This window comes from Mustela erminea, chromosome 7 (genome assembly GCF_009829155.1).
Source record: "Mustela erminea isolate mMusErm1 chromosome 7, mMusErm1.Pri, whole genome shotgun sequence".
In the NCBI taxonomy this organism is placed as follows: Eukaryota; Metazoa; Chordata; class Mammalia; order Carnivora; family Mustelidae; genus Mustela; species Mustela erminea.
Window position 1 is genome coordinate 73,437,342 of NC_045620.1, and position 26,132 is coordinate 73,463,473.

General features: G+C 36.5%; 1 long non-coding RNA gene across 1 annotated transcript in view; it reads right to left on the reverse strand.

The window, feature by feature from the left end:
* LOC116595568 overlaps positions 1-5,256 on the reverse strand; it is a 131,708-nt gene extending 126,452 nt beyond the window's left edge. The window contains exon 1 of the long non-coding RNA XR_004287745.1: positions 5,095-5,256. This is a non-coding gene — a long non-coding RNA (uncharacterized LOC116595568). The remainder of the gene's footprint in view (positions 1-5,094) is intronic.
* Between the last annotated feature and the right edge of the window lie 20,876 nt (positions 5,257-26,132).

Below are 26,132 nucleotides of genomic sequence, written 5' to 3' on the forward strand. Positions count from 1 at the left end.
GAGTAATAAACTGATTGCCGTCATACTGCTCACAATACTACTAGATGCTTTCATGATTTTAAGGAGAAATAATTTTGAGACTTGAATTCTTACCCAACTGAATTTTCAATAGAGTTTGATGGTACAAAAAAATATTTTCAGACATGTTCAGAAAATTTAGCCTTCATATATCATTTCTTAGTAAATTCCCTGAGAATAGCCTAGAGCAAAGAGACAGGAATAAGAAATGAGAGGAACATTCTAGAGAAGTAGTGAGGAGATGTCCAAAGTTAAAACTGGTCCCCAAATCTAGAAACAATTGTCCTTATTAGAACAACACAATGGATGGCCCTGGAAGGAAGATTTCTGGGAAGGAGGAATCCATAAATCCTTCATTGATAAGAATTTTGCAGGGGGGGCGCCTGGGTGGCTCAGTGGGTTAAGCCGCTGCCTTCGGCTCAGGTCATGATCTCAGGGTCCTGGGATCAAGTCCCGCATCGGGCTCTCTGCTCGGCAGGGAGCCTGTTTCCTCCTCCTCTCTCTCTCTGCCTGCCTCTCTACCTACTTGTGATCTCTCTCTCTGTCAAATAAATAAATAAAATCTTTAAAAAAAAAAAAAAAGAATTTTGCAGAGGTTTTTTAGGGATATGGTAAAAGCAAATAATGAAAGAAAATAAAATGCTATTTGAAACAAAAATTGAAAGCTATATAAAAAGAAAACCATAGACTACTCTTGGTGCATGGCACATTTGTCTGGTTACAATAATATAAATGCTGTTTGTTGATTTTCAATTTTTTGATTCAGCTTATAAACAAAACTTGTAATTAAAGTCAACACTGTAAAGGATAGGATTATCAAGTAAGTGGAAAGAGTGGAAAGGAAAACTGAAGGGTGAGGTAGCATCATCATTATAGAGTCAGGAATCCAGGTGCCATATATATAATTATAAGACAAGAAATAAAGGCCTAAGTACTTTAATTATACAGGTAGCCAATAGAGAAATTAAATGTAATGTTAAGACTATATTGGGGAAAGATGGGGAGAGAGGGTATTAATAGTGCGAGTGAGCAGGAAATCAGTATAGTGTCTGAACTATTAACTGATTACCAACGATATGGGCATAAATTATCTAGACATCAGAAATTAATAACCACAGACAACTGCTCAGAGTGGTTGCGTCTAACAAGCAGGAATGGTGGCCATGGGGCAGATTGTTGCATCTTATTATTGCCCCTTTTGTCCCTTTCAATTTTTTTAATAAAGGCATGTATTGCTTTGATTCAAATGTATTAAGAGGAAAAGGAAATGAAATGGGGGGAAATACTGAGGTAGATTTGTATGTCCGTTACTAAAAATCACTAAGGCATATTATTGAACGATAAATGCATTTTAGAAAAAGGTAGGCATAGAATGATCCCATTTATGTTAGACATGAAAAGACAATCCACCAAACAAACAAACAAACAAACAAACAAATCCACCCTACAACATTGTAAAACAGGTATAGGTAATATATGTAAAGGTATTCAAAATTCATTAGAAACCATTGGAAGAGTCTACACCAACACTGTTACCTCTGCAGAAAGCGTGGATAGTTGGGAATGGTCAGAAATATTACAAAATTTACAAAGGAAATAAATTCATGTATTAGTCTATATTTAAAACTAAGTGTTAAACATAATACTGACAGATCATGATCTATTGGTTGGTGCGTCCTGATTAGTGTGTAAAGTTTAGGTTGCTTTGATCTAATTTCCTTTTTAATTCCTATAGTATTACAAGGAATTTGGCCTGTAAACAAATACTACCCATTAATACTGAAGACAGCTTCTTATCTTAAAAAAAATCAATAGCTCCTTCAATAGCCCTGCTATATCCTTGAATAATTAGAGCTGCCCTTTCTGATAATGTGTGTGCTGTTTAGGGAGGCATGCACACAATTTGCTCTGCTTTAATTTGTTTATCTATTGAATGTGGTTTAATTTTAATTATCCAGCCACCATTAGCATGTGATTTTATGTAGAGAGGAAAGGCAAGCTTAAATGTGCGCTATCTGTATATCGCTGTTTATTACGTTTACCAGTGGGTACAATAACTTTAAAAACCTTTCAGGAATTTAGAGATGCAAATAAAACATCCAAGCTTCCTTTGTGGCAGGGCTTGTGGATAGAGGTGGGTACTTTAAGCATTTCAGAACAACTCAAGTCAGTGGAGCAAAGTACTCTAAAGTCATTCTTGGAAGGAGGTAAAGCAGGTGATTGCCTTTAGGGCCATCTTTTCCTGGGCATCCCAGTATGATATCTATTTCAAATGTTCCATCCTGTTGTCTCTGTGGGACATTAAAGTACTCATAGAAATTCCAACAAGTTGGGGTGCAAACACCTCATTCAATAACCATACTTTCTGAAGCACTGTTGAAAGAGATACTGTTTTGCTAAAATCTAAGTACTAGAAATGATGCACCTGGGTGTAAAATGGGTTCTTCGCTAAGGTACCAAACTCTCAGCAGCTATGGGAAGATAGCAAGCTTAATTCACATCACACATGGGAAATGTTAAGTTTTGGAGAAAAGCCAGACATGCATGATAATGATTCCAGAAATTTGGTCATGGGAGGCAAGAAAGAAGCAGGAAGGATGAGTGCAGCCATCCCTCCCTGCTGACCTCTACCTAACTTCTGGGAGTTTCGTTAACAGAACGGAAAAGGCTGAAATTTCTAGCATGCTGGATTGCAAATGTGTGTGACCAGATTTCTCCCTCCCAGCCTCCCAGATACTACACAGAAATATTATAAAGAAAGTAAGGCTAACTTGCAACTAGTAGCTAAGTAAGTCCTGAAGATCTAATGCACAGTATAGTGATTAGAGACAACATTGTATCAGCAAACTTCAAACTCGCTAAGAGATTAGATCTTAATTATCCCAACCACCACAAGAAAGAAACGTTAATTATGTGAGGTGATAGAAGTACTAGCTAATACTACAATGGCAATCACATTGCAATGCGTCAATATACCAAATCAACATGTGGGATACGTTAAACTCACACAATATTATATGTCAAATATATTTCAATAGAAAATGTAAAGCCAAATTGATTTTAAAAAAGAAAGGAAAGGAAGGCAAATGGAATGGCCCCTCATTGACTCTCTGCCACTGTATTTGGATTACAAACTTTCACAGTGCCATTAGGCTCCCTCTTCCATCCACCTTTTCCCTCTGAGGTCTCAGGAAATGGCACCAGGGTTAAGTGCAGCAAGTCAAAGAAGGAGCTGTCAAGGGAGAGCTGCCGCAGCTGCCTCTCCCTCCTCCCCACATCTCCAGGAGGCATCTGTTCTACAAACCTATTTGCATTTCCTTCCTTTTCCCCACACCTCTTCACTCCAAAGAGAAATCACTTCTCCTGAGCAAATTCAATGTTTTCACTTGTGTTCTGGATTCTCTCTCCCTTCGACCTCCTCAGGGCCTTACTTCATACATTTTCCTTTTTGTGCCTCTTCTTCAGACATAACCTGTCAACTAGCCTCTTTCTGTATTACACCCACTTGTTTACCCTTCCTCCTTTCCCGTTCCCTTCCCCGTAGCTATCATATGCTCTCCTGTTTCCCCTCAATAACCAGATAGGGATTATCTGTTTCCATTTCTTCAACATTCATTTGTTCCTCAAGGTAATCTGCTTTGGTTCCACCTTCTAACCCAGTTGTCTCTGAAGATCATTAGAGAAGTCATAGATGTTAAATCTGAAAAATTCTTTTCTGATCCTGCCTTACTCGACCTTTGGAAAGCAACTAATCATGATGGGTTCTCCCTCTTATGTATACTCTCTTCCTGGTTTCCTTGACACCTTTTCTTTTGCTTTTTCATAGGTCCTTTGGTCACTCTTTGATGGTGTTTTAGGGAACCTGATATGTAATTCCATTTTCTTCCTACCAAAACCTGTATCTCACTGTAAACAAATTCAAGAGCTAAACAACTGAAGATTAAAAATATTATTGTTAGAGGTCCCTAACTGGCTCAGTCAGTAGAGTCAGTAGATCTTGACTCAGGAGTCAAGATCACTCTTGATCTTTGGGTTGTAAGTTCAAGCCCCACATTGGTCATGGAGCCTACTTAAGAAACTGTTTTAACGATTACTGGGGTGCCTGGGTGGCAAACTCAGCTAAGTGTTCAACTCTTGATTTCAGCTCAGGCCGCGATCTCAGGGTTGTGAGATCGAGTCCCACATTGGACCTGCCTTCAGTGTACAGTCAGCTTGGGATTCTCTCTCCCTCTCCCTCTGCTCCTCCTGCTCTAGCACCTTCTCCTCTCTCTCAAATAAATACATCTTTTTTAAAAAATAAAAATAAATAAATTACCTTATTATGAATAGGAACTGCTGAAGAATATGATTTAGATAACATTTTCTTAACCTAAGCATGACTGATATGTTGAGTCAAATAATTCTTTCTTGAGGGGTAGTGGGGCCAGGGGGGAAATGATGTTGTCCTGATACTAAAGGATGGTTAGCAGTATCCCTGGCCTCTACCCACTAGATACCAGTAACACCCTCTCCCCCTTCCATCCAGTTGTAACAACCAAAAATATCTCTAGACATTACCTAAGGTCTTCCCCTGGTTGGGGAGTGGGGTTTGCAAAAATCTTTCCCAGCTGAAAATCATTAATTAGACATACTTGTAGCAAGAAACATGGGAGAAGGATTATTTAGAGGTTAGTATATGATCAGAGAGCAAAGTGAAAGCTCATTCTCTCCCATAGCGCTACTAAATAGTACTGTTGTCCAAAAATATTAAGAAAAATAGGAAAACAGTCTATTTCCTAAGAACTTTTTCTTTTTTGTTTCTTTACATTAAAATACATCATTCTTCAAAGAATAACAAAGGCAAAATTCTAGAATCCATAGAATGTGATTCTATTTGTAAATATTCCCGGAAGAATATATATGTTAGTTCTGTTTTACTATGTAGTGATAATGTGACAAGCTTAACAGTTTCAAACCACACATATATCAACTCACAGTTTCTGTGGGTCAGGATGCTTGGCTTGTCTTGTCCAGGTCCTTGGTCCAGTGTCATTCATAAAGCTGCAATCAGCTTGTCTGTCAGGGCTGGGATCTTACCTGAATCTCGTCGGGGTAGGATCTGTTTCCAAGTTCACATGGCTGTTGGTAGGACTCAGTTCCTTGTTGACTGTTTGGAAGAGGTCACCCTTAATTCCTTCCACATGGGACTCTCCATATAACAGCTTACTTCATCAAAGCCAGCAAGGGAGAAAATCTATTAAGAGTCTGCAAGCAAGAAGGAAATTATAACCTTAAGTAAAATTATCACAAAAGTACCCATATTGTGTTGTTCAGAAGCTAGACACAGATATGACTCACACTCAATGGTTGGAGAATACAGAAGGACATGAATTCCAGGAGGCAGACATCCCTGGGGGCCATTTTAGAGTCTAACTAACAAAAAAATTATTAATGGGGCATACTTTTGGGAGGAGAAAGCTTTTCCCATTTAATTTACATCTTTCTGAATAATCTGCATTTTGATCCCTTGTATGCAATACTCTACTTTTAGTGTATATTTTCATATCATTCTTTCTTGGACAGGAAGAGATGAAACTGGCACTTTTCCACAGAGATAAGAGATCACTTCTTTTGGCATAAGGTGAGGACATACACTTATTTCTTCACCATAGAAATAATAAGCTAATGACATATGGAGAACAGAGGTTGGTTGTTTGTTTGAACTCAGTTATTTGGACGATGACTAAATTCTTTGGGATATTCTGATTATAAAAGCTAACTAATGGCAACTGAAAAGATTTTGATGATAATTTGAAACAATTATTTTGTGATTAGAAATAATTCATACACTTTCATTAAGTCATTCCACAAATATTTTGAATGCTTATTACATACCTGACATTGCCTCACTCCCCATCAGTTAAATAGCATTTAAAGACAAGTGAAGTATAATTTCCCAATTCTGTCTTTGATTAGAGTATTAAAATGAATTTTCTAATCTTAACAAGAAAAAATGATGCTAAAAAGGTTAATAAGAAACCAAGACTCCAAACTATTTTTCCTCCCTAGGATCCCATCTGTCACCATATTGTTGGCATAGATCAAAGGATCCCAAAATTGCTTGATTCACAGCACTCTTCCTATCCCGGTAATTTTATGGCACCACTAAACCTAAAGAATTATTTAACCATTCCATTTATTTAGGTTAGGTACAGATGATTTAACAAATATGTTCTAACAACTTAGTAGACATTTGAAAAAAATAATACATGTAACTTCAATTTTAAAAAATAGTATTTCCACATTTACCAATGTGAGCTGTGCACTACATGCGCATTAGCCAGCCTCTCAGATTTTGAAGTCAGATCAGACCCTACCGCTTTCTTTTGCAGCTTGTTAGTTCACAAACTTGCCCCCACACATGGAAGACAAGGCAAGACCAAGGAAAGAGGCAGACCACTCCTGGTGGGGAGGTGTCAGGTCTAATAAGCAAGGGAGCTTAATGAGGCTTGTCTTGAACAGCCTCAAAACAAGTATATCTCTGCAATCGTCCACCAGAATCTTCACATTTTATGGAGACCTTAACTGTGTTTAGTCACATATACTGTCCATATGGTCTCAACACTTCACTCTTTCTCAAGGCTATTTCTTTAAAACAGCTCCTAGTGTGGGAATGCTGGATAGAATGTCCGTTTCAAGGACAGGGGATGGGATGGAGAGCCTCCAGTTGCCTGGGTCCCGTTCATGGCTCAACTAGGAGTCACAAATTCTAGATGACCTCTTCTAATCCTGCTTCATAGTGATTTCACCCAAGGTGCTTATTTTTTAATTACAGGAACCACCAGTTTTCAAAGAAAGTATTTAATTTCTTTAAATGAGTACAAGCTAAAGTTAAAATTCTGAACTACCTTGTTTCAATAGTTTATGAAGTATCCAAAAGATGTTGAGTACTACTGTTTCCTTCACAGATCTAAAATATGCTGGGGTACCCCTATGAATTTACTGTGGTGTACCAGAGCACATAGGTACCCAATTTGGGAAGCTAAGGCAGTAATTTTTTTTTTAAGATTTTATTTATTTATTTGACAGACAGAGATCACAAGTAGGCAGAGAGGTAGGCAGAGAGAGAGGAGGAAGCAGGCTTCCCGCTAAGCAGAGAGCCCGATGGGGGGCTCAATCCCAGGACTCTGGGATCACGACCTGAGCCGAAGGCAGAGGCTTTAACCCACTGAGCCACCCCAGGCACCCCTAAGGCAGTGATCTTATAAATACTTAAGAAAAAGAAAATCCACGATCAACATTCACCATCTATTTGATATTGCTACAGTAATAAGTTCAGCTAAATCCAATTTGATCCCTGACATACCAAAACCCCAAATCAGGGCAAAATGGGAAAATGAACAGAGAAATTAGAGTCTAGAGGTTCTAAGAAATGTACTTTTTAATTCTGGGAGACACCAGTCACGTGTAATATATAGAAAAATACCTGTATCCCTAAAAATTCTGTTGCATTGGGGGCGCCTGGGTGGTTCAGTGGATTAAAGCCTCTGCCTCCAGCCCGGGTCATGATCTCAGGGTACTGGGATCAAGCCCCGCATTGGGCTGTCTGCTCAGCAGGGAGCCTGCTTCCCTCTCTCTCTGCCTGCCTCTCTGCCTACTTGTGATCTCTCTCTCTGTCAAATGAATAAATAAAATCTTAAAAAAAAAAATTCCGTTGCATTGACAAAGCAATTTATTCTTTTGGTTACAAATGTTTACTATTTGGACTAAAACTGAACCTACAGAAAAAAAAAAAACCCAACAACTGAACCTACAAGCATTCTGAGCAGGTGCGTTCTAAATTAATCAATACTTCTGAAGAGTTTGAGTTACTTGCAAATCATTCTTTATTAAAAGACTATACGTAATGTCTGAATTCTTATTACAGACATGCACAAGAAGACCGAGGCTCTGCTTACCGTCTTATCTTGGTATGCACTCAGAGAATTTGTTCTGCACCAAACCACTGCATAGTCATTAATCTCTTCTGAATGTAATTGACCATTGTCCTTTTGACCTTCCTCCTCAGTATAGAGATGGAAATTTCTCCTGCCAGACACTTTGGTGAAGCTACAAAAGTACCCCTACCAGAATTCCCTCTCTGTGGAGAATAAAATTAGGCAAGGTCTGTAGAGTGAGAAACATATTGAATTCATTTAACTGAATTGCTATCTGACCAGAAAGGTTCATCTCAAAGCACAAGCAGAATTTTCAAGACAGAACTAGCATCAACAAGATGAATCGTGCTATCAGTCTGCATGGCAGAGCTAGATGCTGACTGTGCGATTACCAGAAGGTGAACCCGTGAGTCAACTTCTTTTTTGGAACTGTCTTACTTTCTGTCTCATATTTAGGAAAAAAAAAAAAATAGCTTGTCTCTGTCTAAACACTTCTATTCATCTCTGCAGAAGAAATTCTCTTGTACAATTGTGTGATTAGAATAATAAGTCTTTTGGTGGGTGGAAAGTCTGAAGAAAATAGTTTTTCATAGTGACATCTTCAAAGCATTGGTGTCTGTTTTATCTGTGAAGTCCAAAGTCACTTTACAGAAGATAGGAAGTGTTAGGGAAAATTAGACAAATTAGTCCACATTTTCTAGAACAAAATAATCTGAGTGTCAGACTGTCACGTTATGGTATCTTCCTCTGCCTCAGTATAGAAACGACATTGACTCATGAACCAAAGCCTGCTTGGCAAATGTGGTGGTGCCATGGATCTTCTTCACACAAACCCATGTTTTTATTTATTTTATTTAACTATACCTTTGGTGGTTCACATGCAATTCAGGTTAATCTAGTCTCCACAAAAAAAGCTTGCTTTACTTTGATAATATATATCATTACCTCCCTCCTGATCATTTACTATTCCAATTTGCATACCTCCTCCTTTCATAAATAGAGGTACATAGAAATATACACAGGCTTTAAACTTAGTTCTGTCTGGATTTGCCCCCAGTCCTGCTGCTTTCTAGCTGTGAAACCATGAATAGAGCACTTAAAAACTATGAGCATCAGTCTTTTTTTCTATAAAATCTTTACCTCGCCATGACATTTGAGGAAGGATAAATTTATTATGAGGATAAATGCATAGAGTGTGCCTATTAAACAACATCTATTAATGATATATTCTCAAATAAGTCTTATCTATGTTGTCTACAAGTTTAAAGGCTGTGAAAGCCTAAGAAATTTTCTAGACCCTCTCTTGACTTTGAGGACTCCTTCTTCTTCCAGACATCTTTTAAGATCCCAAAAACTAGTCATCTAACCTGAAGGGTCCAGACCTACTTTATTCAAGGCAATGTTTGAAGATATGAAATCTGCCAAGTTGACAACTACAAGGTACTCAGGAAGTACTCAGGAAGTACTCAGGACAGAAGCACAGAGGTGCCAGTAAATTCAATGACTTTAAAGAATGGATGGGAAAGCCATGCCCATTTGAGGTCCTTACAGATCTCAGTAATCGGTATTTTCTTGAAAAATCAAATTCCATTAATCACAAATACATTAGTGATAGAGTCCATTTTTCCCTTGCAGATACTAAAATAAAGTAGGAATTATTTCCGAATTTTTCAAACCTTAAAACATGGGAATGAATGGTCTGTTTTATACTTCAAATGCATTTTCCTCAAAACAATTTTCTATTTTCATAATTAATTTTATGCCTTTGTTATTTACTGATACTTTTTAATTTTAGGATGAATTTCTTAAAATATTTTCTCATTTTTAAATATTTCAGAAACATTTTAGCTGAAACATTCTGGTAGGTTATCTACATTGAGATATGCATCTTCTTCTAGAAATCCTGCCATTTGTCAAGAATATTACAAATATTCTAATTGTTAAACAATTAGAAGGTAAATATCATATGGAAATTAAGTTCATTTCAGTCAATTACCATTCTAGAGTTATATCGATAAAGTTGTCATGAGATATTTAACTACGACCATGGAGAATCATGTAGGGCTGATTTTAGAAAAAGGATTTTGCCTCTTGTTTGCTTCACTCTTATTTAGTAAAACAGTGGGTTAAATCTGCTAATAGAAGAATTTTTCTCACACAGTTTTTAAGAATAAGTGGACACTTAAAAAACAATCAATTAAAAAATGGCAGAAGAAAAGAATAGACATTTCTCCAAAGAAGACATACAGATGGCCAATTGGTACATGAAAAGATGTTCAACAACACTCATCATCAGAGAAATGCAAATCAAAACCACAGTGAGCTATCACCTCACATGTGTCAGAATGGCTAAAATGAAAAACACAAGAAAAAGGTGTTGACAAGGATGTGGAGAAAAGGGAGGACTATTATGGGAATGCAAACTGGCGCAGCCACTCTGGAAAAAAGTATAGAGGTTCCTCAAAATTGAAACTAGAACTACCCTATGATCAGCAATCATGCTGGATACTTACCCAAAGAATACAAAAACATTAACTCAAAGGGATACATGCGACACTATGTTTATTGCAGCATTACTTGCATTACATATATATTGGAGCATCATTCAGCTGTAAAAAAGAATGAAATCTTGCCATTTGCAGTAACATGGATGGAGCTAAAGGAATTATGCTAAGTAAAATAAGTCAGAGAAAGACAAATACCAGATGAATTCACTCATGTGTGGAATCTAAGAGACAAAACGAATGAGTAAAGGAGGAAAAAAAGAGAGACAAATCAAGAAACAGACTGAACTAGAGAGAACTAACAGGGTATGTGGGTGGAGGATGGGTGAAATAGGTGGTGGGGATTAAGGAGTACACTTGTCGTGAGCACCAGGTGATGTATGGAATTGATGAACCGCTGTATTGTACACCTAAAAATAATATAGCCTATATGTTAACAATGCTGAAATTAAAACTTTTAAAAAGCATTCAGGGACACCTGGGTGGCTCTGTGGGTTGGGCCTCTACCTTCAGCTCAGGTCCTGATCTCAGGGTCCTGGGATCAAGTCCCGCATCGGGCTCTCTGCTCCACAGGGAGCCTGCTTCCTCCTCTCTCTCTCTGCCTGCCTCTCTGTCTACTGGTGATCTCTGTCTGTCAAATAAATAAATAAAATCTTTAAAAAAAAAAAAAAAAGCACTCATAAATAACATCACCATGAATTTACTCAAATAATATAATCAGATAACTATGAAAATAAAAATATTTATAGTTATTTATGTTACTCTGGAGAAAAGATTTACATTCATGAGAAATGCTTGATCAAGTTCATTTCCCCAGTTCCCCATATATTTTTAGTGGAAAATAATAGAATCTTCATTTTTTATGAAACTTTGCAATAATTTCCTTAATCAGTAGAATTTAAGCAAATGATATAAACCCATTTAGATTGCCATAAGGGATGCTATGTGTGAACAAAGCACTCTTCAGAACTAAGGATTCCAATATTAATAAGATTGATTCATAGGATTGTTTACACTGAATAAAGGTGAGCATGTCCCTTTTAATAAAGCCTAAAAGTCCTGTTAATACAGAACAAATATATTAGCTCTACCCATTGCCCCTATACCTTCTCCTATAATGTTATTACCACCAGAGACTTTCCTACATGCCAGCTTGAGAGGATTTAGCTCAAGCCTGCATAGACAGACATATGGGCACACAGTCCATCTTCTCCATATACCTCACTTTTTCTGGGTATTGTTTCACTTCAGATTACATTAAGACTAAAGACTCCAGTAAATAGTGAGCCTTCCTTTTTGACACCTTGAAGCATAATGAATGAAGTTGCCTTAGATTCTACCTCATATTAACACCATAAACTTAGTCCCTGAGTTCTCACTGACTCATTTAATGTCACTTCCATCCTAGAAATTTAAGGAACACCTATGATATAAATTCGAATACTGACAGATTTCTAAATTAAAGAAGATAGCTCTTCACAATATAATCTAATTTTCTAAAGAAAAATATCTATGCCCATAAAATTTTTGAATATTATACTTCAAAATTTTAATAACTATTATTTATTTAGAAGGAAAATTATTTCTTAGTTTTGTTTCCTCTGTTTCTTACTTTCACTATAATGGACATATATCAGTAACTATCTAAAAATGCTTTCAAAAAAAATAAGACTGCTAATCAGAAATTAATGTAGCTCATACAATATGAAAAAAAAGTCCTCATCATCACCATTACCATCAAAAGATAAAAATGAGGTATTAATCCAGCAACATTCTAAATTTAACCAGATTAATTTCCAGATTTTCATTATATATGCTATCAAAAATTACCCACAATTCTAAAAAGTATTTCCTCATTAAAAGTCCATAAGAAATGATTATGTACTTTGTAGGTATCTATTAACGAGAGAGGAAAAAAAAAAAAAAACAAAGCAAAGCCATTTTTATGAAACTAATACAAGATTTCTTTTTACCCAGACTGTTGAAAAGTCAGCAGGGTCAGATGCAATTATAACTAGAAATGGACCAGATGTGATATCTAAGTTGGAGAGATCAGGCGGCCAAAATTCATAATACAGCAGCTTTCAAATATTGATGAGTGTCTGTAGAAAGAGCAATAACATGAGAAATGATGGACTTTGGAGGAAGGGTTTTGAAGAGTGAAATTTATAACAGTAAATTGAATGAAGCTTAATAGAATGGCTGAACTTTCAATGGGCAGTTGAAAAAGGATAAATGGAGTAGAAAAATTAAAATTGTTTCCTATAAAACTGAAAATACAAAAGAATATGCACTCTGACTTGTATAATGTGGAGGACACATAAATATTGAATTGTGCTACTTATTAATAATACATTTAAAGCATCTTAAGATCCATAAAAGAAACCTGTAGAGAAGAAAATGCAACTTATCCAGAGACATTGGAGTATCCTCTAAAGAAATCAAAAGATAGCACCACGATCACATGAAAAAACAGCACACAGTTTGAAAGTATGTGTATCACTGTTGCTCCTCAATTCACACACTTTTTAAATCAACTGGGTCTAAGTTTATCTGTTATACTCTGGGTACCTGCATATTCAGAGATTTTTAAATGTGCACAAGAAAACAAACAAAATCATTAGCAAAATACATGACAATTCCAAATTAGGTACAGCTTATAAAGATGATTTCTTCCATCACCGCTTACCCTATTAGAAGTGCCAAAGAGTATTGGAATTTAAACATCTGTGGGTTCCAATAAGCATGGGAAGTTTAAGCTTTTTATAAATCAGGAAAACTGCTTTCCTTGCTGAGTTTCCAACTTCGTGTATGCAGGATATAGAGACAGCATGAATATAAAGGCCCTTTTCAAATATACCTTTACTCTGCAGGGCAAATGAAATAAGGGCTCTTCCAACATGTTCTATATTGATGCACACACATTCATTCTGTTTCATTGGGCTAAAGATGACTTGCTATAATTCTATCCAGGTGGCCATTGAGGTGGTTTTCTCTCTTAGGAGGGTAGCAGACATCAGAATGTCTTGTTGGGCCAAGGACTGCCATAAATTGTTACATGTAACATATAAACATGACATTTTTATCAATGATACAGAGTTGAGGATGGGACCTCAGATAACCTAAAACGGACAAGGGCAACTCTAGATTAAGAGATCTAACTTTTTTCATTTATTGAATTGTTTGTAGAAGTTGACTTCTTAAATTCTTTGAATTCAGGCAAACTGAACAACTTGCTCTTTCTTTCATTTGAGGTTCCCAAGTACTCACTGAGATTCTTTGGTTCTTATCACCAAGGTGTTGAGACATTTTTAATATAAAATGTATATTTTTATTTCAAAAATAGGCTAGTCAGAAAAGACATTAATATAAAGCACAAATAAGTCAACTAAAAACATTATTTCAGGGGTGCCTGAAATTAAGCATCTGCCTTTGGCTCAGGTCATGATTCTGGAATCCCAGGATCGAGCCCCACAACAGGGTCCTTGCTCAGCGGGAAGTCTGCTTCTCACCCTGACTCTCCCCAGTCTAGTGTTCTCTCTTTCTCCATCACTTTCTCTCAAATAAATAAAATCTTTAAAAAACAAAAAATATACTTCAATATATACAAATGCATGTGCATGTCCATAGGAGACATAATGAAGTAATTTCAGATGTTTAAACTTACTTTAATTAGTAAGTCTGAACTCAAGAAAATCAAACTTATTCTGTACACTGAAGAATGGAAAAATGAAAATACATGGGTAACAGTAAGATGAAGAATAAAATCTAGTGGTAGAATAAGTTATACCAACGAATCTAATTGTATATGATTAAAGAAAAAACAAAATAACACAAACTTTTAAAAAGAGCAAAAGTTGGGACGCCTGGGTGGCTCAGTGGGTTAAGCCGCTGCCTTCGGCTCAGGTCATGATTCCAGGGTCCTGGGATCGAGTCTCACATCGGGCTCTCTGCTCAGCAGGGGGCCTGCTTCCCTTCCTCTCTCTCTGCCTGCCTCTCTGCCTACTTGTGATTTCTCTCTGTCAAATAAATAAAAATAAAATCTTTAAAAAGAGCAAAAGTAATTGAAATAGGAGTAATATACCAAAGAAAAGTATAGATTGTCATGAGGAGACAAGGTGGAGGTATAATATGCCTGAATAGAAACCCTAAGGTCTACATGAATGACCAGTGAAAATTTTTAATATTCGTATGGGTGCAGGATTTTGCCTTAACGTGCAGAACTGTCCCATGTGTGGCAAGGTATTCAGCAACCCTGGCTCTGACACACTAAATTTTAGAAGCACCCCTGGTTATAGTGACAAATCTAAACTCTCTCAGATCTAATCTTTCTTTTATATGTAAAGTACTTTTATGTCCCCATTGCTGTCTTCAAATAAAAGTCATAAAAATTTTCTTGCACATATGAATTTTAAAAGATCAATATCTATGCCTAGGGCCAAATATGAAGGAAAAACAAAAGGAAAGTAATTTATAATAAAATATTACATATTTCTATATTTAAATGCTTGAGTGTTGCCTTATTGGAAGTCATGATGACCTAAACTGATATTTACTCCTGCCATTGATGAGTAAATTTAACTTCAAAGGTCACTTATAGGGACAGTATGGAAAATGAAAGAGGGGAGATAAGGATGGACAATCAAATAAAAATCCGCATTAGGGTAAGTCAAGTGGAATTACTTATACCTGATGAGAGAAAAACCAAATGATCTTAATTAAAATAGGGATAACAAGTCAAGACAAGTTATAGATTATCCACATAAAAAAGATAAAGTAGTATGGCATTCCTGAAAACAAACTGTACAACCTATATAAAATGTACAGTGGGATATTAGAAAGTTTTAAAAAAGGAGTCCATTTTTGTTGTGTCTTGTTTCCATTGCAGTATATCTATCATCCTTGAACCCACACCCCAAATGCTAGTATAAAACCTACTATTGTGACAACCTAATACACTCCCACAAATATTTTGAGCACCTGGGTGAGAACCACTGACCTGGTTAACAGCTGTCATCCTCAGATAGAGTGTCACTACTCACTTCCTTCAGGGTAGATTCTGTCAGCTGGCTTAGATTCTGCCCCCCTCTTCACCCCTCTGCTGTTAAGTTCCTTGGACATCCAGTCTTTCTAACCCACAAAACTTACCTGAACTGTAAGTGGCTTTTCAAAAACTTATTCTCAATTATAACGGAAGGTTCGTGAGAAAATGAACTGTCTTGTTCACTGTGTCATGGCAAATGCTTAACATTATGTATGTTTCTTAAATTTTCTTGAGTTAAATTCAGGATTTTTACTTCAACAGTGCAGCTGGAGTCCCTCTCACTGCACAATATGATATGGAGCAAATTTAGACTAATTAAAATAAATGAATATTTTCAATAATGCCAAAATAAGGTGAAACAAAGAACAAGATTTATTGGCTGAAAAAACAAATTTGAAATCAAGCACCTAGATAGCTGGTGTGAGTTTGTTTAGGCTTTTATAACAGAATACCATAGCCTGGGTGCCTCACAAGCAACAGAAATTTATTTCTCCTAGTTCTGGATGGTGAGAAGCCCAAGATCAAGGTATCAGCTTCTGTGGTGTCTGGTGAGAAATCACTTTCTAGTTCACAGACTACTGCCATCTTCCTGTACCCTCACAGGGGTAAGAGGTAAAAGAGGTCTCTGGAATCTCCTTTGTAAGGGCACTGACTCCCTTTATGAAGGCATCATCCTCACGACCTAATCACGTACTAAAGGCCTCACCCACTTCCAAACATCATTACACTGGGATTAGATTTCAACATGAGAATTTGGGGGCAGGGTGGGCATAAACATTCAGTATGTGTTTAACTTGCAAAAATACGTAACATAACTAATGATTTTTTTTAAACCCACAGGGTAAGAAAGTTACTAAAATGTTTGGGTTTTTAAGACATTTTGTCATTCATTTAAACATCAAGAAGAGGGGCACCTGGGTGGCTCAGTGGGTTAAGCCGATGCCTTCGGCTCAGGTCATGATCTCAGGGTCCTGGGATCGAGTCCCGCATTGGGCTCTCTGCTCAGCGGGGAGCCTGCTTCCCTCTCTCTCTCTCTCTCTGCCTACTTCTGATCTTTCTCTGTCAAATAAGTAAATAAAATCTTTAAAAAAAAAAAAAGAAAATCTTAGAGCCCACGTATTTAAAAAAAAAAAAACCATCAAGAAGATCATTAGTATTTATTTTTAATTATTTAGAACCTAACAAAGAGTCTTCTTTTTAAAACTTGAAAAAAAAAATCTTAAGTAAGATACTTTAAGAAAAAATTAGAAAATGCCTTACATCTATTAACAGTTATCAGTGCAAGTACACAAATCATATCTTCCATCTGGCCACCAGTTATCTGATATGACTAGGTGGTAGTAACATTATTATCTGATAAGTTATTATTATTAATTAAATCAATTTGTTAAGTTAAAAGTCCTTTTTTCAGATTTCTTTAGTTTTTGCCTAATATCCCTTTTCTGTTCCAGGATACCATATTACACTTAGTCATCATGACTCTCTAAGCTCCTCTAGACCACAACAATGTCTCAAACCTAGTTTTTGATGACCTTGACAGTTCTGAAGAATGCTATTGAGTATTTCGTAGAATATCCCTCTATTTGGATTTGACTGATGTTTTTCTCCTGGTTATACTGGGCTTTGGCATTTGGGGGAGGAAGGTCACAGAGGTAATGAGGTCAAGTGTCATTTATATCACATCATATCAAGAGTACATGCTATCAACATGATTTATCAGTATTGATGTTAACCTTGAGTACCTAGACAAAGTAGTCCTTGTCATGTTTCTCTACTATAAAGTTACTCTCCCCCCTACTTATTGTACCATTGGGAGGAAGTCACTAAGCATAGCCCATACGTATAGCCTGAGAAGGTATGCTCTACATCTTAAGGCAGAGTTACCTACATAACCACTTGGAATTCTTACAAAGAGATTTGTCAATTTTTCCTTACTTATTTACTCAATCATTCATTTATTAATTCTATCTTTTATTTATATCAGTATAGACTTGGGGATATTTTATTTTATACTTTGGGATATAATCCAATACTATTTTATTTAGTTGCTCAATATATATATATTTTTTTTTAGCTTTGGCTTTTGCGAGCTCTTTCAGGAGGCTCCTGTGATCGTTTAACATACTTCCATCGGTCTGGTCTCTTGGTTTTGTTTGTTCATTTGGGGTTTTTTGGTCATTCCTTAATTTCTGGCACTATAAGACACTCCAGGTTCATTCTGTATATCCCTTTCCAGCTCTAGAATCAACCATTTCTCCAAGGAGCTCTGATTCCTTGGAGAATTTGAAACCAAATCTGGGCTGAAATGAAACAGAAGTTCATTCTGATGTCTCCAGCTCTCACCTATTACAACTTGCAGCATTCCAGCCTTTTAGCCATTGCTTGTCAGCAGCCCCCACTCCAGCAGAGAGCGAGCATCCACCGGCTACTTAATTGTTCAGTTGCAGGATATATACACAGTTGTTCCAAAATTGTTAACTTGTACCTAAAACATATTTCTCAAAGAGCTATAACATAGCTAAAAGCTAATAGCTGAAAGTTTAAATTACCTGTAAATACATTAATTAATACCCTATTTATACTTTGTTCCTCAACTTTAGTCATTTATATTAAGTAATATTCCAGTACTTTTGATTCAATCCTCAGTGGTCATCAATTAATATTAATGTGACTTGATTTCACTTGTCAGCCAGGACCTAGAATCAGTCAATATTTTCACATAAGAATGATTGTGATCACTACACAGGATCTCATTTAAATTAACAAATGGATGTTTTCCACAGTAAGTGTAGAGACAGCATCCTGATGCATCAAGTCACTAAAAATTCTTCTCAGCTTCAAATATTAGCTTCAGACACTTAGAAAAGAACAAAGAAAAATGAATTTTTTTTATGTGCTTTAACATTTTTCCTACCACCATAATGAAACTTTTAAAAAATAAATAAATAAATTTTAAAAATAAATATTCGGGGCAAAATTTTATCTTTTTTGCTGCTATAGTCTCATTGCTTCTGTACAAAGTTAATCTCTTTAAGAATAGCAACACTGGGGCACCTGGGTGGGTCAGTTGTTAAGCGTCTGTCTTCAGGTCAGGTGGTGATCCCGGGATCCCGAGATAGAGACCTGGATCAGGCTCCCTGCTGAGCGGGAAGCCTCCTTCCCTCTCTCCCGCTCCCCTTGCTTGTGTTCCCTCTCTCAGTCAAATAAATAAAATCTTAAAAAAAAAAAAAAAGCAACATTTTTTTTACTGAGCACATACTATTGGCCAGATGCCATTCAGATGTGTTTTATTTATTATGCACAATCCTCTTATTAGGCCTACAAGGTACATATACCATCCCTATTTTACAGACAAAGAGAGAAAGGAAATTATGTCTCCAGGTTGAACAGCCAGTAAAAAGCAACACAAGTCTATAATTTCAAAAGCTACACTCTTTCTACTATAGCAGGTATCCTAGGACACTAATGTCCATTGTGCATACTCAACTCCTGTTCGTATAAGCAATGAGATAAATTTAGAATAAATTTCTAAATGGGGCGCCTGGGTGGCTCAGTGGGTTAAGCCGCTGCCTTCAGCTCAGGTCATGATCTCAGGGTCCTGGGATCGAGTCCCGCATCGGGCTCTCTGCTCAGAGAGAGCCTGCTTCCCTCTCTCTCTCTCTCTCTCTGCCTGCCTCTCTGTCTACTTGTGATTTCTCTATGAAAAAAAAAAAATAATAATAATAATATGTTCACTCTTTCCCAAATTTCACTTGGGACAGTTGTGCAGGGAATAAGCTCAGGTCCCAAAAAGAAAGTAATTCTAAAAAATGACTTCGGCACAATCAGTGACTCAGCGACCCTATTGATATTCATTTTAGTCATCTCTAATTCAAACTGGAAAATAAATCTGGCAACACAATAAAACAGTTCCTGCTAAAAGTTGAGCCTTCTTACTTAAATTCATTAATACTTTTCTTAGTCTTGTTCTCTGAAAAACTCCACAAAGGAATGAAAATAACAAAAAGAGGATTTCAACATTTAAAAAAAAAGTACAAATAAGCAAAGAAGTTTTTTAATTACTACTTGTTTACAGTGCAAGTTCATTTTAATTTCCTTGGTTTTTTATTCCCTGACAAATGACTTCTTTTTCATTTGGGCCAAAACAAAATATAAAGTATATAAATGAATTAAAATCGCTTCTCTTCACACATTTAGTATGAATAAATTCATTGTAGTAAAAATTTGGTAAGAGGAAGGACAAAAACATGTCAGCTATAAAACATGAACTCTTCTCCACATTAATTCAGAAGACATTTTGAACTTCGTTTTCACCTACAAACAGGGGATTCATAAATTGGCTTTACTACTACAACTGAATCTTTTTCTTTATATAAAAAAGAAAAATAAAGGAGATGCAATCTTGGACAAGGAAAACAGTAGCTTTCTACCTGGAGGCACTCAGAGTGCCACAGTCAACCGAGAAGCCCACAGTTGTTTATATTATCTGTAGTTAGGAAGAAAATCTCTTCCAAATAAACTCACAATTTTGGATATTTTTTTGACTATGCCAATTGTAAGTTTAATCTTCCCTTTAAAATGTCTAATCTAGGGTGAAGAAAATGTTTTTTATATTTACATAAGTAAGCCACACTTCAAACAGGGTAACCATAAAAGGCTACATGAAAGAACCCTATAATAGAGGATTAGAAAGGACCCCATGAACTCAGATTCTGGATTCCAATGCTATTTAAAGAGCTCACCCTCTTCTGTGATTGTGCTGGACTCCCGGGGGTTGGAGCACAGAATGTGAAGGGTATTCACTGTAGACTCATGTTTAAGGGAACATGCTAGTTAGAAGAGAAAAATGGTAACAAGAGTAGGTAGACATCATATAAACTGGGGAAATTAAACAAAAATTTTCCAGAGCTCAAAATGATTAACTACATGAGTAAACATCTATAGCCTCAACAAAAGCAGCTTAATTTTTTAATTAATTAAAAAACAGCTCAATGTCTGTGTGTTGAAATAGCTTAAGATTCCCTTTTATTTGATATGCAAAGAAATTTTTAATAGTTGACTATAGCCTAGAATATCGTAGTACAACAGAATTTCCTGACGTAATGGAAATGCTTCATAACAGTTGTCCAATATGGTAACCACTAGCCCTATGAGGCTATGGAGCCCTTAAAATATAGCTGTTGTGACTGAGAATCTGAATTTTAAATATTAAATAGTTTAAATTTAAATACACACATGTGGCTAGTGGCTACCATATTGGATAGTGCCAACCTATAAACGAACACTAGTTTTACCTCCTAAGGGAAATATAAATATACATATTAAAACTAAACTCTCAATTATGATAAAGAACAATACCTTTGTCTTAATAATATAGGTTAACACAAGTAACTCCGCCTTACCAGAGTTATGCATTCATTTTATTGAAGGAAATAAAAGTATTTAAATTTTTAAGACCTGTAATCTGGTTGAATGACATGCAAAATATTCTATCAACAATCAAAATTCTGAGTAAGACAGAAAACTTATTAGTTCCACTTATGTAAATTGTTCTCTTCAAAGACTCCATGGCCTTTTTCCATATGAATGATATTGTTTCACAAAATTTTACTTCCCAACAGCAAACACTGGTAATCAGATCTATGTTTCTGCAGGAGATTGCCATTAAAATGTTCAAAACTGTTGAAAGTTAAAATGTTCACCCAATAACTCCACATGTATTCAGTCTAAAAGAGGCTTATAAGCAATCCTTCAGGATTTTTATCATCTTTAGAAATAAATACAAAATGCTATGGGAAACCACTCCACCAACAGGTTTATCTCTCACTTCTAGAAGGTGATTAAATAAAATTCGAAGCTCTGTCAAAGCTTTGGCCTAAATAGACTATATATATTTGCTGTGGTGAATGGAACTTTTCTAGCGAGACATGTATTAAGGAAAAATACTACTTGGTAGTCTAGATGAAAAACTTGAGTGACCTTGGCTATGAGTTCTACCAAACATATACTCTTCAGTGACACCTGAAAAATCTTTCTGACCCTGAGTTTTCTCACTTCAAAAATAACCTTATCTAAAAAATCCACTTAAGAAACTTCAGCAGGGAAAAAAAAAAAAAACACATAAAAGGAAAATGCAATTTTGCAGGGTAGGATTTCCTAATAGCCCCACATGAATACACTATCAAAAATTGGAGACAATTTATATGTCCATGAAATGCTATGCTTCATTTTAAATTACCTCCATGTATTATCATAGAAAAGAAGCTCATGACATATTGTTGAATGAAGGGAAAAAAAAAAAAAAGGTAAGCCATAAAGAGTGTACAGAGAGAAAGAGAAGGTTCAAAAAAGATGTTCGTCAAAATAATAACAGTGGTTAACACAAGGGTGTGATATTGGGGGGAATTTTTACACTTGCTTTTACTTCTATGTATTATTTGAATTTTTATATCTAGTGTAAATTATTTTCTTCAATAATTTTAATAACCTGTTTACAAATGAGGGAGAGAGAAGAGATTTATTTTAAAGAACTGACTCACAATTTAAACATTGTAGAGGCTGAAGACCCAGGAAAGAATTGCAGGTCAAGTCCAAAAGTAGACTGTTGGCAGAATTCTTTTTTTTTTTTTAATTTTTTATTTTTTATAAACATATATTTTTATCCCCAGGGGTACAGGTCTGTGAATCACCAGGTTTACACACTTCACAGCACTCACCAAAGCACATACCCTCCCCAATGTCCATAATCCCACCCCCTTCTCCCAAACCCCCTCACCCCAGCAACCCTCAGTTTGTTTTGTGAGATTAAGAGTCACTTATGGTTTGTCTCCCTCCCAATCCCATCTTGTTTCACTTACTCTTCTCCTACCCACTTAAGCCCTCATGTTGCATCACCATTTCCTCATATCAGGGAGATCATATGATAGTTGTCTTTCTCTGCTTGACTTATTTCACTAAGCATGATACGCTCTAGTTACATCCATGTTGTCGCAAATGGCAAGATTTCATTTCTTTTGATGGCTGCATAGTATTCCATTGTGTATATATACCACATCTTCTTGATCCATTCATCTAGGTTCTTTCCATACTTTGGCTATTGTGGACATTGCTGCTATAAACATTCGGGGTGCACATGCTCCTTTGGATCACTACGTTTGTATCTTTAGGGTAAATACCCAATAGTGCAATTGCTGGGTCATAGGGCAGTTCTATTTTCAACATTTTGAGGAACCTCCATGCTGTTTTCCAGAGTGGCTGCACCAGCTTGCATTCCCACCAACAGTGTAGGAGGGTTCCCCTTTCTCCGCATCCTCGCCAGCATCTGTCATTTCCTGACTTGTTGATTTTAGCCATTCTGACTGGTGTGAGGTGATATCTCATTGTGGTTTTGATTTGTATTTCCCTGATGCCAAGTGATATGGAGCACTTTTTCATGTGTCTCTTGGCCATCTGGATGTCTTCTTTGCAGAAATGTCTGTTCATGTCCTCTGCCCATTTCTTGATTGGATTATTTGTTCTTTGGGTGTTGAGTTTGCTAAGTTCTTTATAGATTCTGGACACTAGTCCTTTATCTGATATGTCATTTGCAAATATCTTCTCCCATTCTGTCAGTTGTCTTTTGATTTTGTTAACCGTTTCCTTTGCTGTGCAAAAGCTTTTGATCTTGATGAAATCCCAATAGTTCATTTTTGCCCTTGCTTCCCTTGCCTTTTGCGTTGTTCCTAGGAAGATGTTGCTGCGGTTGAGGTCAAAGAGGTTGCTGCCTGTGTTCTCCTCAAGGATTTTGATGGATTCCTTTCGCACATTGAGGTCCTTCATCCATTTTGAGTCTATTTTTGTGTGTGGTGTAAGGAAATGGTCCAATTTCATTTTTCTGCATGTGGCTGTCCAATTTTCCCAGCACCATTTATTGAAGAGGCTGTCTTTTTGCCATTGGACATTCTTTCCTGCTTTGTCGAAGATTAGTTGACTGTAGAGTTGAGGGTCTATTTCTGGGCTCTCTATTCTGTTCCATTGATCTATGTGTCTGTTTTTGTGCCAGTACCATGCTGTCTTGATGACGACAGCTTTGTAATAGAGCTTGAAGTCCAGAATTGTGATGCCACCAACGTTGGCTTTCTTTTTCAATATCCCTTTGGCTATTCGAGGTCTTTTCTGGTTCCATATAAATTTTAGCATTATTTGTTCCATTTCTTTGAAAAAGATGGATGGTACTTTGATAGGAATTGCATTAAATGTGTAGATTGCTTTAGGTAGCATAGACATTTTCACAATATTTATTCTTCCAATCCAGGAGCATGGAACATTTTTCCATTTCTTTGTGTCTTCCTCAATTTCTTTCATGAGTACTTTATAGTTTTCTGAGTATAGATTCTGTGCCTCTTTGGTTAGGTTTATTCCTAGGTATCTTATGGTTTTGGGTGCAATTGTAAATGGGATTGACTCCTTAATTTCTCTTTCTTCTGTCTTGCTGTTGGTGTAGAGAAATGCAACTGATTTCTGTGCATTGATTTTATATCCTGACACTTTACTGAATTCCTGTATAAGTTCTAGCAGTTTTGGAGTGGAGTCTTTTGGGTTTTCCACATATAGTATCATATCATCTGCAAAGAGTGATAATTTGACTTCTTCTTTGCCGATTTGGATGCCTTTAATTTCCTTTTGTTGTCTGATTGCTGAGGCTAGGACCTCTAGTACTATGTTGAATAGCAGTGGTGATAATGGACATCCCTGCCGTGTTCCTGACCTTAGCGGAAAAGCTTTCAGTTTTTCTCCATTGAGAATGATATTTGCGGTGGGCTTTTCATAGATGGATTTGATGATATTGAGGTATGGGCCCTCTATCCCCACACTTTGAAGAGTTTTGATCAGGAAGGGATGCTATACTTTGTCAAATGCTTTTTCAGCATCTATTGAGAGTATCATATAGTTCTTGTTCTTTCTTTTATTGATGTGTTATATCACTTTGACTGATTTGCGGATGTTGAACCAACCTTGCAGCCCTGGAATAAATCCCACTTGGTCGTGGTGAATAATCCTTTTAATGTACTGTTGAATCCTATTAGCTAGTATTTTGTTGAGTATTTTCGCATCTGTGTTCATCAAGGATATTGGTCTATAGCTCTCTTTTTTGATGGGATCCTTGTCTGGTTTTGGGATCAAGGTGATGCTGGCCTCATAAAATGAGTTTGGAAGTTTTCCTTCCATTTCTATTTTTTGGAACAGTTTCAGGAGAATAGGAATTAGTTCTTTTTTAAACGTTTGGTAGAATTCCCCCGGGAAGCCGTCTGGCCCTGGGCTTTTGTTTGTTTGGAGATTTTTAATGACTGTTTCAATCTCCTTACTGGTTATGGGTCTGTTCAGGCTTTCTATTTCTTCCTGGTTCAGTTGTGGTAGTTTATATGTTTCTAGGAATGCATCCATTTTTTCCAGATTGTCAAATTTATTGGCGTAGAGTTCCTCATAGTATGTTCTTATAATGGTTTGTATTTCTTTGGTGTTAGTTATGATCTCTCCTCTTTCATTCATGATTTTATTTATTTGGGTCCTTTCTCTTTTCTTTTTGATAAGTCGGGCCAGGGGTTTATCAATTTTATTAATTCTTTCAAAGAACCAGCTCTTAGTTTCATTGATTTGTTCTATTGTTTTTTTGGTTTCTATTTCATTGATTTCTGCTCTGATCTTTATGATTTCTCTTCTCCTGCTGGACTTAGGGTTTCTTTCTTGTTCTTTCTCCAGCTCCTTTAGGTGTAGGGTTAGGTTGTGTACCTGAGACCTTTCTTGTTTCTTGAGAAAGGCTTGTACCGCTATATATTTTCCTCTCAGGACTGCCTTTGTTGTGTCCCACAGATTCTGAACCGTTGTATTTTCATTATCATTTGTTTCCATGATTTTTTTCAATTCTTCTTTAATTTCCCGGTTGACCCATTCATTCTTTAGAAGGATGCTGTTTAGTCTCCATGTATTTGGGTTCTTTCCAAACTTCCTTTTGTGGTTGAGTTCTAGCTTTAGAGCATTGTGGTCTGAAAATATGCAGGGAATGATCCCAATCTTTTGATACCGGTTGAGTCCTGATTTAGGACCGAGGATGTGATCTATTCTGGAGAATGTTCCATGTGCACTAGAGAAGAATGTGTATTCTGTTGCTTTGGGATGAAAAGTTCTGAATATATCTGTGATGTCCATCTGGTCCAGTGTGTCATTTAAGGCCTTTATTTCCTTGCTGATCTTTTGCTTGGATGATCTGTCCATTTCAGTGAGGGGAGTGTTAAAGTCCCCTACTATTATTGTATTATTGTTGATGTGTTTCTTTGATTTTGTTATTAATTGGTTTATATAGTTGGCTGCTCCCACGTTGGGGACATAGATATTTAAAATTGTTAAATCTTCTTGTTGGACAGACCCTTTGAGTATGATATAGTGTCCTTCCTCATCTCTTATTATAGTCTTTGGCTTAAAATCTATTTGATCTGATATAAGGATTGCCACTCCTGCTTTCTTCTGATGTCCATTAGCATGGTAAATTCTTTTCCACCCCCTCACTTTAAATCTGGAGGTGTCTTCGGGCTTAAAATGAGTTTCTTGGAGGCAACATATAGATGGGTTTTGTTTTTTTATCCATTCTGATACCCTGTGTCTTTTGACAGGGGC